The sequence below is a fragment of the Cornus florida genome, unplaced genomic scaffold (genome assembly GCF_030987335.1).
Source record: "Cornus florida cultivar Cherokee Brave unplaced genomic scaffold, ASM3098733v1 CherokeeBrave_3.0.0_Hap2_Chr06, whole genome shotgun sequence".
NCBI lineage: Eukaryota > Viridiplantae > Streptophyta > Magnoliopsida > Cornales > Cornaceae > Cornus > Cornus florida.
Genome location: NW_026775576.1, coordinates 68,217,186 through 68,234,595, shown reverse-complemented (window position 1 = coordinate 68,234,595; position 17,410 = coordinate 68,217,186). Strand labels below are relative to the sequence as shown.

Genomic DNA, 17,410 nt, shown 5'->3' with positions numbered 1-17,410 from the left:
TTATATATATATATATTTTTTCTTATCTAAAGATTAATTATACAAGTTACCTTAATTTTATTATTAATATCAATTTACCATAAAAATGAAATAAACAAATAAATAGATTTGTAATTATTGATTTCTAATATGATTAACTTATTATTACAACTTTACTATTAAGTAAAACTTATTATACTTAGTTTAAAAATACTTTCTTTTTCATACAGTATATTCATGAAAATTTAACAAATTATTTAAATAAAAAGCACATTAGAAAATTAAAATTGACGACCGAGAGCCATAATTTAGCTGTAAAATTAAAGGTAAGGTTCAAATTATTGTAAAAATAAATAGGAGTATAATTTTTTTTTTGAAAAAACATAAATTAAAATAGAATGGAAATGAAAAGGAATACCATATACTTCAAGTATAGTGGCAAAAAGAGTCGATTTTAAAATGCTAGAGAAGAGCTGAAAGGGTTTGTTGGGCTTCAACTAGATTAGAGAATCTGCAAGATTGTGCATTGCTTGTTTACGTTGATCCACTCTGACCATCACCTTCAGGCCCAAGTTAACCCATTATATTCAATAGAAGAAGCCCAAATTAACACTAGCCCAATTTGAATACATTATGGTCCCAATTTTAGGCTAAAAATAATTCCTGGTACCTGGGACAGCTTGTATTGGGCTTGTTCCTGTTTGGGCTGGTATGGCCCAACTGAAGACGTTTTTGATCCTTTGCCACATATTTATACATTTGCTTAACCCTTCCCCCATATATATATATATATAATTGTAAGTCAATCCAAATGGGGCAAATAATGATCATAAAGAATTGCACTGTCATTTATTTTAGAACTGTGATCGATTCAGCATTGAGTGTGAAGAAAGAATTTGCTAGTTTTCTTTGTTACTATTTTATGGAGCATTATCTTTTTTAATGTGCATGTTCAAACACTAACTTCGCCTTTGTCAAAAAAGTATTTAAATATCAAAGGTATCATATCCCGGGGTCATTTCAGCCCTTGGATGTGATGGACGATTATCATCACGTTTATGATCCAATGACTTTCACTATTTTATAATATATATAATATTTGAAGTATTTAATATATATATATATTAAATCGATGATACAGGATGTGTTAATACTTGATACAGATGTAAATACTATATAGCAAATGTTATGTTAACATTTAAACTAATATTATTATAACATACTATCATGCTCGACAACTATTTTAATATGATAAAAAAAAACATGGGCACCAAAAAATTATTATTATTACACAAAGAGCTTTGTCAGGATGTGCAAGTCAACCCTGGTTATATATTTTGCTTAAAATACAAGTGGCTCTTTTACAATATTTAAAAGTCCAAATCATGGATTTGTTTAAAGTAAGATTATAATTTTATAGGGCAATCATGATATTGCAAATGAACTGCTGACCTAAGATCTAATTTATTTTTATTTTTTTCACACTCCACCGACTAAAATTTTGTTATATATATCACCAAATAATCTTGTAGTACTTTTCTTCAGTCTGAAGTAAAAGGCTAACACACATGGACAAATATTAGCCTTTTACTTCAGACTGAAGAAAAGTACTACAAGATTATTTGGTGATATATATAACAAAATTTTAGTCGGTGGAGTGTGAAAAAAATAAAAATAAATTAGATCTTAGGTCAGCAGTTCATTTGCAATATCATGATTGCCCTATAAAATTATAATCTTACTTTAAACAAATCCATGATTTGGACTTTTAAATATTGTAAAAGAGCCACTTGTATTTTAAGCAAAATATATAACCAGGGTTGACTTGCACATCCTGACAAAGCTCTTTGTGTAATAATAATAATTTTTTGGTGCCCATGTTTTTTTTTATCATATTAAAATAGTTGTCGAGCATGATAGTATGTTATAATAATATTAGTTTAAATGTTAACATAACATTTGCTATATAGTATTTACATCTGTATCAAGTATTAACACATCCTGTATCATCGATTTAAAAAAAGACATATGTATTAATGTCGTCGTAGATTTAAGGCCCATAAGTCATAACCATCCATTTGTAGGCTTGGAGGGTGAGAGAATATATTCAAGTTAACACACAATTGTTAGAAAAATAAATAAAAATTATTAAGTTTTTTCATTGAATTCTTCACTATGAAAAATATTAACTTAAAAAAAATAAAAAAATAAAGTGTCAGTGTCATTTTCTCTTCCTAAAAAAAGAGAATGAAGGTTCAAGTTTTTATTTATTTATTTATTATTTTATTTTATTTTATTTAAAGGTAAGATAAAGCGCCTACTCACATAATATTGCTTCTAATTTGGTTCAAATTTTCAATTTTTTTTTTTAAAGAGAAAAGATCATACCATCTAAAATAACACAGATTAGTAAGTTCTTGTTCTTGAGGTTTTTTTTTACGTATGACTCTTTGTAAAAAAAATTACTTCCAAAAGGGAATAAACTCAATTTATAAGCTCAACTTTGGTCTCCCAAACCCTTTGAAAAGAGTTATTAACTTTAAATATGGCAGGCTATTTTCTTCTAAGGCACGTGCAAGACCATTTTAACATCAATTAGAGGAGGAGGTGGTGTTGCCTCGAGGTCTTGAAGTTGCTGTAAGATATATTGTATACCTTAGTAGTAAAATATTGTGTACAAATTGGCACTTGAGTTGGATCTTAGGACAAAATCAATATCTTATCTATGCCATTCATAATTATACCAAATAAAAAAAAAAAAAAAGTCAATTGTACCAAAGGGCTTGTACCGTGATGGCATTTTCTCACTTTTTAAAATAAAAGATCGAGAGTTCGAGTCTCCGTATGAGAAAATTCAATCTACCAAATGAGATTCGGATTAAATTAAAGGTTGATTAAGTTGTGATTAACTCTCTAAATAACTTAGAGGAGGTGATTAGGTCAACTTGACCACTTTTTGTAATTGATTAATTTATTCAAAAATATGATTGAATAAACATTCACAATCACAAAAATAAATATTGAAAAGTAAAACAAGAAAAGTAAAGATTTTAGATAGGACACTTGGATTTTTAGCAAGAAAACCAATCAACAAACCTCGAGATTTTTTCCGCTATCTCTAGCATAAAACGATCCATTATGTATAAAACAAAGTACACTGAATTTTGACTCAGGCTCACACCCCTTCACTCTACCAAGACCCAACTTGTTGAACACCCTTGGCTTTGCGACCTCCCGTCCAATAGCTCTTGACTTTAGACTTATGTCTTGAATCTTGTAGAATGATTGTTGGTAGATCAATAACACTCTGCAAGTGCGCGCCTTGACCACTTCAAAGTGTGATCTTCCTCAAATCTGAATTTTATGTGAAAATAGATAAGATCTTGTTTTTCAAAATTTTTGAATCTTTAATTATGCTCAAATTGTGATTAAATAGAGAATAACACCTCTAAATCACTATTGTGTTTATGTGTGTACTCTAAAAAAAAAAAAAAAGTAAAAAAAAAAAAAAAATCTAATTGATTTTCTGAAAAATATCTCTCAAAAAGCTTTGTAAAAAATAGTTAAAAAATCATGTTCCAAAAACCCTAACAGTTTTTGAGTAAAAGAGATATTATATAAAATTTTGGAAGATCTAAAAATACTTGGAAACAAGTCAATTTTGTGCATGACATTATTGAAGAAGTCTATCCAACATAGGAAGTCAAAACAGACCAGGAAAAGAGTTACCAAAAAGGTCTGCAAAAGTTAAACCAGTTCAAGTTGGCCAGAAGTGAATCTTTGCAAAACTTTAAAACTTGAACCGATTTAGAGAAAGTTGAACTGGTTCAAGTTGGCTAGAAGTTGATCTTTAAAAAACACATTTGAAAGTTGAACCAGTTTAGAGAAAGTTAAACCGGTTCAAGTTGCCCAGAAGTTGATATTTGAAAAACACATTTGAAATTAAGTTGAACCAATATATTCAGAGAAAGTTGAAACAGTTCAAGTTGGCCAGACTTGAACTTCGATAGGATGCCTTAAAAGTTGAACTAGTTCAAAGAAGGTTGAACCAGTTTAAGTAAGGTAGAATGAAACACTTAGAAATTTTTCCTAAAAAGCCTAATTTTGAACCAATGCAAATATCCTCACACACTTACTTACCTTTATAATGCGTTGTTATCATCATCCTAAAGTGCATCAAAGTATGAATACGACCACTTCTTTAATTCTGCTTCCGATCTTAAATATTGACAAATCAAACAAAAAATTTACAATTCGATCGGACTTGTTTTGTCAATGAATTAATTTTGCCAAATTACAAATTTATATTTCACAAGGTTATGTCTCTCCATATTAAACTCAATTTAAAATTGCTCAAATTAAAACAATCTCAACTTAAATTAAATCTCTAATCAAACTCAATTCATCTCATGTCCTCAACATGACAACATCCAACCAGAAGTTAGGTTAGAGCTGCGAGATATGACTTATCATATCTTAGCAATTGCTTCTTTATCTCTAGAAAAAGTGGAGCTACCAACTTCTAAAATCCATAGTACAAATTCATTTAATTTTGAACTCACTTCAATTTTGGGCCCCCATAATTGTAAAGACAAAAGTACCATCAATGTCGTCATTGCACATGTAACCCTAGTGGAGAAATATATAGTGGACAAAGTTCATTTTATTATTATTATTATTATTATTTTGAAAAAAAAAGAAGACTTTTTCCACTATATATTCACATTGAAGGTTGAGAGAGAAAGAGACAGAGAGAGCATAGATGAAAGACTGAATAGTATCAGTGCCTTAATGCTGTCAGGGTTGGTAATCAACGGCCAGTAGTCTAGCAGTATTAGCCTCTTGTTTGGAAATTAGGAGTTCAAGTCTAAAAAAACAACAAGTGTGTATGAGTATCAATTAGGAAAAAAAAAAAAAAAAACAAATGCTACCATGGTTAGCTCATGGGCGCATATCTCCATTCCTAGAGCTAGCCAAAAGGCTTACAAAGAGAAACTTCTTCATATACTTGTGTTCAACACCTATCAATCTCAATTCCATCAAGAAAAGGCTCACTGAAAATGAATCGCTCTCAATACAACTAGTAGATCTCCACCTTCCATCCTTGTCTGACCTTCCTCCTCACTAGCACACAACCATTAGCCTCCCAACCCATCTCATAGCCACCCTCAAATAGGCATTTGAGATGTCAAGCCCCAACTTCTCCAACATCCTCAAAACCCTAAAACCAGACTTTTTCATCTATGACTTCAACCAGCCATGGGCATCATCCATTGTTTCTTCCCACAACATTCTATCTGTTCAATTCATAATTTTTAGGAGTGTCTTCATCTCTTTCATCCTTCATATGATCAATAACCTAAGTCTTCAATTCCCATTTCCAGCTATCTATCTTTGCGAGCCGGAGCGCCCTACGTTCCATGGCTTGATTGATGCTTCTACTAATGAAGTCACAGACGGAGAACACTTCGTCCAAGCCCTCGAGCAATCTTGTAACGCCGTGTTGATCAAGTCTTTATCGAGAGAGATAGAGAGAAAATATTTGGATTATTTCTCAGTTTTGGCTAACAAAAAGATAGTGTTTTTAGGTCCACTTGTTCAAGACTGTGATACCCCTCGAGTCTAGAGCCACGGGTGATCAAGTCCGAGCACAGATTCGAGGGATACCAAACAATTAATATGTAAACAAGCAGAAATAAAACTGAATTAAATACAAATTAATAATATGCTGAAAGAAATCTAACATAAGAATCCTCAAACTTGAAATAAATAAATTAATATGATTTAAAACAGTACAACTCGGGAATCCACCTAGTGGACCCCTAATCCCAAATCCTTGAATAAATTTACAGAATTAAAATCCAAAATTTAAAATAGAAAAGAAATCCTATGTAACCGGAAGAGTGAGTGTCTGTATCTGCATCAACACGATCCAGCTTTAAAACTGGTACTGTCGAACACCTGAAAAACAATAGAATGGGTCAGGCCCACATGCAAGTCCTGATCTACTATAATCCAAACAGTAATCCGATACGCAGATACATCCTAGGAAGACTCAACAATATCTAGAGTAGTCCATATATGTACATAGTACACACTATAGGTCTGTCTCAGCCTGAATAGAAGGCAACATGCAAATACGCACCCTAAGGTGGGCATGAGTACCTAGACGTACCAGGGAACAACACCTATGTCCAGTTATCCATCCTAGCGATATACGCACCCTAACCATGGTCCTGAGACTCAGACTCATACCATGGCACATAAAATAAATATATAAAGTCCGTACTCCCTATACAAAATATCAGTCATCTATGTAGTGGTCTGATATATGTAAACACTCCATCCTGAAACCGTAGTAAGTCTTTCAATTCACAATTGATATGACACATGTAGGTGATGGACTTAACCTTTATGGTTAATCCATACCTTAATCCAATTTAGGTAGGTCTTAGTATTTTGAGCTAAGCCATCCCCAATATGACACCATCCCATACCGGTTCATATACATACATCCATATAAGTAGGACTTAACCTTTTTATGGTTAATCCCACTCATTCCAATTTAGGTAGGATTTAGTGTTTGAACTAATCCATACCTAGTATGTCACCGTCCCATACCGGTACATACAATCCTCCAGTTAACATAGTTGACAAAACAATATTAAGTAGTCATCAACCACACTCCACAGTATGCATAAGATAAGTAAATCTATATACATAAATATTAGACATTCAATACAGCCTAAAATCCAACTCCAATAATGTAAATTGCTATAATAAATTCAAGCATTCATATTCACCATCATAATCCATGAATTGATACAGTTAACAGAAATTTAAGCATCAATTACACCCAAGCTAAGCACAGGTCATTCCAGTTAATTCACTTTACTTCTAATACCCCAGAAATATGATTTATTATATATACTTAAATCATATTTAACAGCCTTGTTAAGCTCCAATAGATAAAACTTGCAAATCCTCTAACATAGCATAGTTACTAAAACAACACTATATAATTAACTGCCATCCTCCACAATATGCACCAATATGAATTCATACATATATATCAACATTAGGTATTCACTTCAGAACCTAAATATCATGATCCAATAATTTAAATAGCTAAAAATAGGTCATAGCATTTAAATTCCACATATAGTCCATAAACTGATACCATTTAACAACCATTGAGTACCAATTGATTCCAACCCAATCATAGTTGAAATTACAGTTAATCCACTATGTTTATAACATGGTGGACAATATGATTAAATATAATTAACTCATATACCAACAATTTGCTAAGTTCTGGTAATTAAATTCCTTAGCCAAATAGTGCAACATATGGACGTTTCTTTGAGCTGTTAATTACTCCTTTCCTTAATCCATTATTGTACTAAAGGTTTTCACTATTTAATTAAGTCCCTAACATTTAATTATACCTTACCATAGCATTCAAACAGCTTTAGAAAACACTGCACAACCCAAACAGCCCCTAAAGCTCATTACTGTGCGATGCAAGAAAGAGCAGGCTCAACAAAAACATTGAGCCTGCTCCACTTTTGACTTAGAGCCGGCTCCTTCAACATTGAGCCGGCTCCAAGTCCCTAATAGAGCCGGCTCCATCATCTTTGAGCCGGCTCTAAGGTAATTTTAGAGCCTACTCCTTTTCCTTTGCAGCCGTTGCCCGTTCCAGCTTCGTCTTCTCCAACTCCGGTGATTAACGGAGCTTCTGTGATGTTTTTAAATCTCTGTTCTAGGTTTAAACTCAGTCCTAGATAAATTTTAAATCACTTATATGCAATGATAGCATGCATAAAAAAAAATAGGTTTAGAATCACTGATCATAGAAACTTAGTCTGAAATTTATAAGCAACCCACAACAGAGTATTTTGGTGCATTCAAACACTGTTTTAAGTAGTTATTTTAGAGCTTGTTTAATGTCTCAGACTAATCCTCCAACATTAATATACGATCACAATAAGAATCTAACACCAGATTTGAAAGCAATCGGCAACAAGTTTCCAGTTAATACTTTTAAGCAACAATAAGACAGAGTACTATGATGGAACTAGAAACTGGTTCAAACGTGCATACAGAATTAGTTTCATCTATTTTAAATCTTTGATTAATCCCTGGAGTCTTAACTAGGCATGCACAGAACACGAATTAAAGGAAAAGAGTAAGAACAAGACTTGCCTTTGAAACCCAAACTTGCAAAGCTAATTCCACGTCTCTGAGTGTTAAACCACCCTTGCTGCTCTTACTGCAGTCCGGTAATACACACCAAACTTCCCTCCTTGATTCTGTTTTGTGAACCACCCAAACTCCCACTCCGGTTATCTCTGTATCTTTCTGGTTTTCACTACCAATTTGGGGCTCTGTTTGTAGTTTACAGAACATACGTTTATTCTGTTCTCCAAACCTTAAATCGGGTCCACGAATAATAAGAGACTAAGCCCTAATCCCCATCCTAACCGGCCCATGAAACTATCCCAGTTCTAACCTACGGCGGCTCACCAATACGTGAATTATAAGCCAAAAAAAATATAAATGTAACCCTAAGTTATCATACAGAAAATAAATAAATATTGCATTAATTAAATAAAACAATTCAATAAGTATAGTAATTAAACAGGTAAATCCAAGTTACATATTACTAAGGCAATTAATTTAAATAAAATCAAATGTTATAATTAAAACAATCTCAATTAACATGTAAATTAAATACACACAAATATAAATTAAATCAATTAAGCAAACACAATTAATCATTTAAGAAAACAAAACAACTAAGTCATAAAACAAAATCAATTAATCAGTGAAAAATAAAATTAAATTTCCAATCCTATCATTTTGAAAACTAGAGGTATTACATTCTTCCCCCCTAACAAAAGGAATTCCGTCCTCGGAATTCACAAAACTCTGAATTAAGGACTTTACCTAATTCATTTCTGTTTTCGTGTGGCACAGTTTCATTAGATGAGCTCCACCAATTTCCAACATATCCAACAATATACCATGCATAAGAAAAAGCATATTTGTACAACTCCCAAATTGTATCTATCAACGATCCAACCATACCCAATATTTAGCGAAGGGTAATGATCACTATTCCTGTAATACCCCTAATTTAAAAAGGATAGTCTCGGTATTATTTTTAATAGTTTTAATTGCATTTAATAATTTAGTTGTTTTCTTGGCTAATGGTTTACTTGTTAATTGATTTAATTATTTGTTTAAATTGAATTGTATGTGATGATGTGTATTTATTTAGGAATTTAATTGTTTTATTTTTAATTTAATTTAATTTAATTTATTTTTATAATTTTATTTTATTTTATTTTTATTTTGTTTTAGTTTATCTTGGAATGGGAAAAGGATTAGGGTTATTTTAGTTACCTATAAATATATAATTATAGGGTTGTGAAAGAGGTTAGAAAATATATTACGTACTATATTTTAGAGAGAGAAAGAAGGAAGAGGAAGGAAGAGAAAATGAAGAAGGAGGTTAGGGTTTTTATCTAATCCCTAAAGGTGTTCGTCAGTTCCAGTCTTAGAGATTGTTCATGCCGAGCAGAGACAGTCATTCACTCTTCCGACTCTACGTAGGACTCGTCTTCATTAGTTACTTATCATTTTTATTTCAATTCAGTTATTTCAGTTAGGATATTATTAGGGGTCCACGGTATGGATTCCCGAGTTGTAGTTTAATTAATTACTGGTATCAGAGGATTGGAGGATTTTACTATTGGATTTTAATCATTATTTATTTGAGGATTTTTAAATAAGGATTTATTATTTAGTTTTCCTTTCAGCTTATCTATTTATTTTTAATTCATCTTGTATTCCAATGCTTGTTTAAATATTAATTGTTTGATATCCCTCGGATCTGTGCTCGGACTTGATCACCCGTGGCACTAGAATCGAGGGGTATCACAATTCCTCCATGTTCCATAGAACAGACGCATAGAATTCTTATACATGCACCACTTTAACAAGTTGATAACACTATAGTATAAGCAATTGCCTAACTCGATTATCCAAATCTGTGAAAAGGCAGTGTAAAACAGAAAACCAACCTTCCTCCAAAACAACCATTTCCTGATAGAGAATTCTTATGTACTAGTTCAATTATCTACAAAATCCGATTAGCGCCTCCAAACCGTACACACTCCTTACTAAAAGAGAGTATGTTTCTCCAATGTATCCTTACATAAAGTCAATGTATTATCATATAACCTCGCTTCTAGGACGGACCAACCAGTGAGAGATCGGCACCACCTACTATCCAAAATCCCAGACATTGTCGCACAAACCCTCTTGTGCCAACAATAGCGCAGATAATATCTGAAAAGCTAAGTAACGCTTCTAATTACCCATGCTAACCTAGGATAAATCCTAAGCATATTTGCCGTGATTTAAATATAATATCATGATCGCATATCCCGTCTAGAGATGCGAAGCATAGTTGTTGCTCCAACACCTTCAGAAAACTCCTTGGACACAGCACCGGTTATCTTCTATATTGAATAACCATATGCTATAACTCCGTTATCAACGCAATAGAGAACGGATAAGAAACGTCAAAGTAAACACCACTAAAGTGTAGTCCTTAAGCGAACTTGCTCTACCCACTATTCTTAAACCATATGGAATTAAAATTCCAACTAATGTTGGTAACTTCTACCAACCATTCCCTCCTGTTTAGTCCTACTCCCATCTCGATATAGGAAGTGGCTAAAACCTCCAGTGATATTCAAGTATTAATTTTCCACCTTGTTAGCAGATGATACATTTAGAAACAGTGATATACCTGTCTCTATCCGTACCGGCTCACCCAGACGAACCTGATAAGTCGTACTATACTCCTATCCATTTAATTGTAATGTATAATTTATGAATTTTACACCTCAGTCACTCCGACCTTACTAGAATCAGAAAGACAACTACTACACCTCCTTCAGTACCCTAAACTTATCGGATTAAGGTTCTACCCCCTATGGGGTCAGCCCAAACATTCAAAGTTGATCGCCTCCATTTTCCTGATAATGGCAAGTGTTATTATTTTCTTATGCGAAAACTTAACTGACTTTCCAAAATAATCCACTGAAGGTTTAATTACTATAACGATTGATAAAATCAGCCTTCTCCCCAGCACCTCCACTAGACGCAACTTAATGCAAAGTGTGCATCACCACACTTGTCCATCTAAGCCATCTCGTGATTTGTATTATTCGTAGGAATTGATATCTTACCAGTTCTAAAATAGTCAATACAAAACTGATTTAATTTTATCAGTCACCCAGAATCCTGACCCTTGTGTAGAATCAGCAATCTCTCATCTAGATCCGTGGAAACTACTCTGTCAGGCCCGCTCTAGCACGAGAAATGGCCACAATGATCAAATGATTTCTGAAGGTCCATCTAGATTATTTACTAGATATCAGACTTTGTGACAAAGCATTATGTCCCTCATCCTACTTGCCTCCCAATTTGTCTAACGACAGGATCCCTAGTCTGGCAACACCAGCTCCCATATTTAGATGTTCGATCACACCCTTAGGAACCAAATTCTTGATTAAGGATAGACTAACGAATAGTTAATCCCGTCTATTATCCTCAATTGGTGAGGTTCCTACAAGTACCTAAACCAGTACCAAAATCCTCCTGCTGACTTGGGAACACCCGCTTAAAGTTTCCGAGAAAATATTTAGCCAAGTCATTTCTTCCGACAAACGTTACAGTCTATCAAATGAGTCTTTATCATTTGACTCGAACCACCAGGTTACCTATCCAATCTTGAAAACGTATTATAACTACGCATGTCCAAGTTTGGCAAAAGTTAGATATACCTACCAAATCCTATGATCCTATGCCCAAAATCCTAGCGTACTCAACGCTATTCCTCTAAAACGGTAGTTGATGGATCATTCATTTATGTCCCCAACGAAACCGTAATCCCGATCCTGAAATAATAACGAAAAGGAAACACATAATGCACACACAATAAAACACAATAAAAACTACATAAAACATCGTTCCTCCTTGCAAAGAAAATCTCTTTTAGAAATTAACTGTGCCTGATTGGTTCACAATCTCCTTTTTAAGTTTCGGAGGTAATCAACCAACCCCAAAACATAAGCTCCAGCCATAGCTCCAAACTAAATCCATTTGCCTCAGCAAATTCCAAAGGCTTAACCTTCATCCTCCTTATACGCGGAATATAAACCGTCTAATGTAGCTTTATAAGACAACTTAGAACGTCACAACCTACTTCCTATACTTCCCGGAACGTGACATCAAATCATTGCTTCGTTCTGAGAAGAACTTCTTCCGATCCTAAACTCCTGAAGAGTTCACTTTATCTATCTTTTCTAAAGGTAATCCCTAAGGTTAACTATCTGTAGGTCGATCCATGCCAACTCTACCAGTATTGTTCACTATACTATTAGCGAACAAGATCACTCTCGCGTGATCCTTGCTTTTCAACATTCAAGTCCCTCTTTCTTGGATATGTTGAAATCTTCTCCACTAGAATCCTTTTTGGACTCCTATTCCTCGGTTGTCTCCTTTACGAGAACAACTGAAATCGTGTTAGTCCTGTTATGCGGTGACCTAAAACACAATCCTATATCCCTCCTTGGCTTATACTTCGAAAAGTAGCGCCAACTGGAACTAAACCTTCAATCCCAAGTTCTGCTTCTGATCGAGAACTTGATAACGTACTCCTCTACTCCTTCGGGTCTAATTCGCTGTCGCCGCGGACCCCATCCTTCTTCTAGTGTCAACCATTTCATAAGGATGAAAAATAATTGACATCAGCTCCTCCTAAGGAACTGTAAAAGAGTACAACGAATCCTAATATGGCTCTAAGTTTTTTAAGAGTCGCAACGCGGAAGACTTCTAACGAAAGACACTCCTAAGGACACTAGAACCTCGAATGCTCTGATACCAATTGTGATACCCCTCGAGTCTAGAGCCACGGGTGATCAAGTCCGAGCACAGATCCGAGGGATACCAAACAATTAATATGTAAACAAGCAGAAATAAAACTGAATTAAATACAAATTAATAATACGCTGAAAGAAATCTAACATAAGAATCCTCAAACTTGAAATAAATAAATTAATATGATTTAAAACCGTACAACTCGGGAATCCACCTAGTGGACCCCTAATCCCAAATCCTTGAATAAATTTACAGAATTAAAATCCAAAATTTAAAATAGAAAGGAAATCCTATGTAACCGGAAGAGTGAGTGTCTGTATCTGCATCAACACGATCCAGCTCTAAGACTGGTACTGTCGAACACTTGAAAAACAATAGAGTGGGTCGCATGCAAGTCCTGATCTACTATAATCCAAACAGTAATCCGATACGCAGATACATCCTAGGAAGACTTAACAATATCTAGAGTAGTCCATATATGTAGATAGTACACATTATAGGACGCTCGCTAGTCCAGTAGGTCTGTCTCAGCCTGAATAGAAGGCAACATGCAAATACGCACCCTAAGGTGGGCATGAGTACCTAGACGTACCAGGGAACAACACCTATGTCCAGTTATCCATCCTAGGCGATATACACACCCTAACCATGGTCCTAAGACTCAGGCTCATACCATGGCACATAAAATAAATATATAAAGTCCGTACTCCCTATACAAAATATCAGTCATCTATGTAGTGGTTTGATATATGTAAACACTCCATCCTGAAACCGTAGTAAGTCTTTCAATTCACAATTGATATGACACATGTAGGTGATGGACTTAACCTTTATGGTTAATCCATACCTTAATCCAATTTAGGTAGGTCTTAGTATTTTGAGCTAAGCCATCCCCAATATGACACCGTCCCGTACCGGTTCATATACATATATCCATATAAGTAGGACTTAACCTTTTTATGGTTAATCCCACTCATTCCAATTTAGGTAGGATTTAGTGTTTGAACTAATCCATACCTAGTATGTCACCGTCCCATACCGGTACATACAATCCTCCAGTTAACATAGTTGACAAAACAATATTAAGTAGTCATCAACCACACTCCACAGTATGCATAAGATAAGTAAATCTATATACATAAATATTAGACATTCAATACAGCCTAAAATCCAACTCCAATAATGTAAATTGCTATAATAAATTCAAGCATTCACATTCACCATCATAATCCATGAATTGATACAGTTAACAGAAATTTAAGCATCAATTACACCCAAGCTAAGCACAGGTCATTCCAGTTAATTCACTTTACTTCTAATACCCCAGAAATATGATTTATTATATATACTTAAATAATATTTAACAGCCTTGTTAAGCTCCAATAGATAAAACTTGCAAATCCTCCAACATAGCATAGTTACTAAAACAACACTATATAATTAACTGCCATCCTCCACAATATGCACCAATATGAATTCATACATATATATCAACATTAGGTATTCACTTCAGAACCTAAATATCATGATCCAATAATTTAAATAGCTAAAAATAGGTCATAGCATTTAAATTCCACATATAGTCCATAAACTGATACCATTTAACAACCATTGAGTACCAATTGATTCCAACCCAATCATAGTTGAAATTACAGTTAATCCACTATGTTTATAACATGGTGGACAATATGATTAAATATAATTAACTCATATACCAACAATTTGCTAAGTTCTGGTAATTAAATTCCTTAGCCAAATAGTGCAACATATGGACGTTTCTTTGAGCTGTTAATTACTCCTTTCCTTAATCCATTATTGTACTAAAGGTTTTCACTATTTAATTAAGTCCCTAACATTTAATTATACCTTACCATAGCATTCAAACAGCTTTAGAAAACACTGCACAGCCCAAACAGCCCCTAAAGCTCATTACTGTGCGATGCAAGAAAGAGCAGGCTCAACAAAAACATTGAGCCTGCTCCACTTTTGACTTAGAGCCAGCTCCTTCAACATTGATCCGGCTCTAAGTCCCTAATAGAGCCGGCTCCATCATCTTTGAGCCGGCTCTAAGGTAATTTTAGAGCCTGCTCCTTCTCCTTTGCAGCCGTTGCCCGTTCCAGCTTCGTCTTCTCCAACTCCGGTGATTAACGGAGCTTCTGTGATGCTTTTAAATCTCTATTCTAGGTTTAAACTCAGTCCTAGATAAATTTTAAATCACTTATATGCAATGATAGCATGCATAAAAAAAAAAATAGGTTTAGAATCACTGATCATAGAAACTTAGTCTAAAATTTATAAGCAACCCACAACAGAGTATTTTGGTGCATTCAAACACTGTTTTAAGTACTTATTTTAGAGCTTGTTTAATGTCTCAGACTAATCCTCCAACATTAATATACGATCACAATAGGAATCTAACACCAGATTTGAAAGCAATCGGCAACAAGTTTCCAGTTAATACTTTTAAGCAACAATAAGACAGAGTATTATGATGGAACTAGAAACTGGTTCAAACGTGCATACAGAATTAGTTTCATCTATTTTAAATCTTTGATTAATCCCTGGAGTCTTAACTAGGCATGCATAGAACACGAATTAAAGGAAAAGAGTAAGAACAAGACTTGCCTTTGAAACCCAAACTTGCAAAGCTAATTCCACGTCTCTGAGTGTTAAACCACCCTTGCTGCTCCTACTGCAGTCCGGTAATACACACTAAACTTCCCTCCTTGATTCTGTTTTGTGAACCACCCAAACTCCCACTCCGGTTATCTCTGTATCTTTCTGGTTTTCACTACCAATTTGGGGCTCTATTTGTAGTTTACAGAACATACGTTTATTCTGTTCTCCAAACCCTAAATCATGTATTACTTTATATTTATAGGTGTATATTGATACCCTAGTCCACGAATAATAAGAGACTAAGCCCTAATCCCCATCTTAACCGGCCCATGAAACTATCTCAGTTCTAACCTACGACTGCTCACCAATACGTGAATTATATGCCAAAAAAAATATAATAGTAACCCTAAGTTATCATACAGAAAATAAATAAATATTGCATTAATTAAATAAAACAATTTAATAAGTATAGTAATTAAACAGGTAAATCCAAGTTACATATTACTAAGGCAATTAATTTAAATAAAATCAAATGTTATAATTAAAACAATCTCAATTAACATGTAAATTAAATACACACAAATATAAATTAAATCAATTAAGCAAACACAATTAATCATTTAAGAAAACAAAACAACTAAGTCATAAAACAAAATCAATTAATCAGTGAAAAATAAAATTTTATTTCCAATCCTATCCTTTTGAAAATTAGGGGTATTACAAAGACCCTGTCAATATTGAAGATGAGTGTATAGAGATTATGCAGTGGCTTGACAAGAAGGATGAGTCTTGTTCAGTGTTTGTTTGTTTTGGGAGTGAGAACTTCCTTTCTAGGGAGGAAATGGAAGATTTGGTTCATAGATTAGAGCTTAGCAAGGTGAATTTCGTATAGGTTGTTAGGTTTCCCATGGGAGAGAGAATTAGGGTTGAAGAGGCACTGCCTGTGGGGTAGCTTGAGAGGGTAGGAGAAAAAGGAATGGTTGTTGAGGGGTGGGCTCCACAGGCAAAGATTCTAGGTCATCCAAGCACTGGTGGGTTTGTGAGTCATTGTGGATGGAGTTCTGTTATGGAGAGAGCATCAAGTTTGGTGTACCAATCATAGCTATGCCAATGCATATTGATCAGCCACTGAATGCTAGATTTTTGGAGGAGATTGGTGTGGGTGTGGAGGTCAAAAGAGAGAGTAGTAATGGAAGGCTTGAAAGGGAAGAGATAGCAAAGGTAATTTGAAGAGTGGTTGCGGAGAAAAGTGGAGAAAATATAAGGAGTAAAGCAAGAGAAATGAGTGAGAATATAAGATTGAATGGAGAGTAAGAGATAGATGAAGTAGTAGAGGAATTTATTCATCGTTGTAGTAGAGGAAGTATGACAAATTAATGAATGATCATTCAAACGCATAGCAAGAATTATCTTTCATTATTTGTATTGAATGTTTAATAAAACAATTTAAATAAAAAATTACTTCTTCCAATTATTCTTAATTTACAAGAGTTTCTTTACATATATATTTTTTAAAAGTCTAAGCAAAAATTACACACTTACAATATTGTCTCTAATGAATCATACTTTCAACTTTGCTTTTAGATTAATGTCCATTGGTTAAAAGAGTAGATGGATTTTATAATATAAAAATTGTCTCAAAAAGGTTTTCATTGGAGTATGATCGTTTGTAAAAAAAAGTCAGCTTTATTAAAGGGTGATGTTAAAGAAGATAGAAGATTGGAAAATGAATAAAATATTAGTTGTCTATTAAAATCAATCTTACCCATTTCACTATATACATACATTTATATAGAATATTCTACAGTTGAAAGGATAAGCACAACTTGTTACACTAATGTGGGTTTGATTGGGT

At 33.8% G+C, this 17,410-nt stretch overlaps 1 pseudogene; it reads left to right on the top strand.

The window, feature by feature from the left end:
• Positions 1 to 377: 377 nt before the first annotated feature.
• On the top strand, positions 378 to 16,932 carry LOC132314269 (UDP-glucosyltransferase 29-like; annotated as a pseudogene).
• Positions 16,933 to 17,410: the final 478 nt, after the last annotated feature.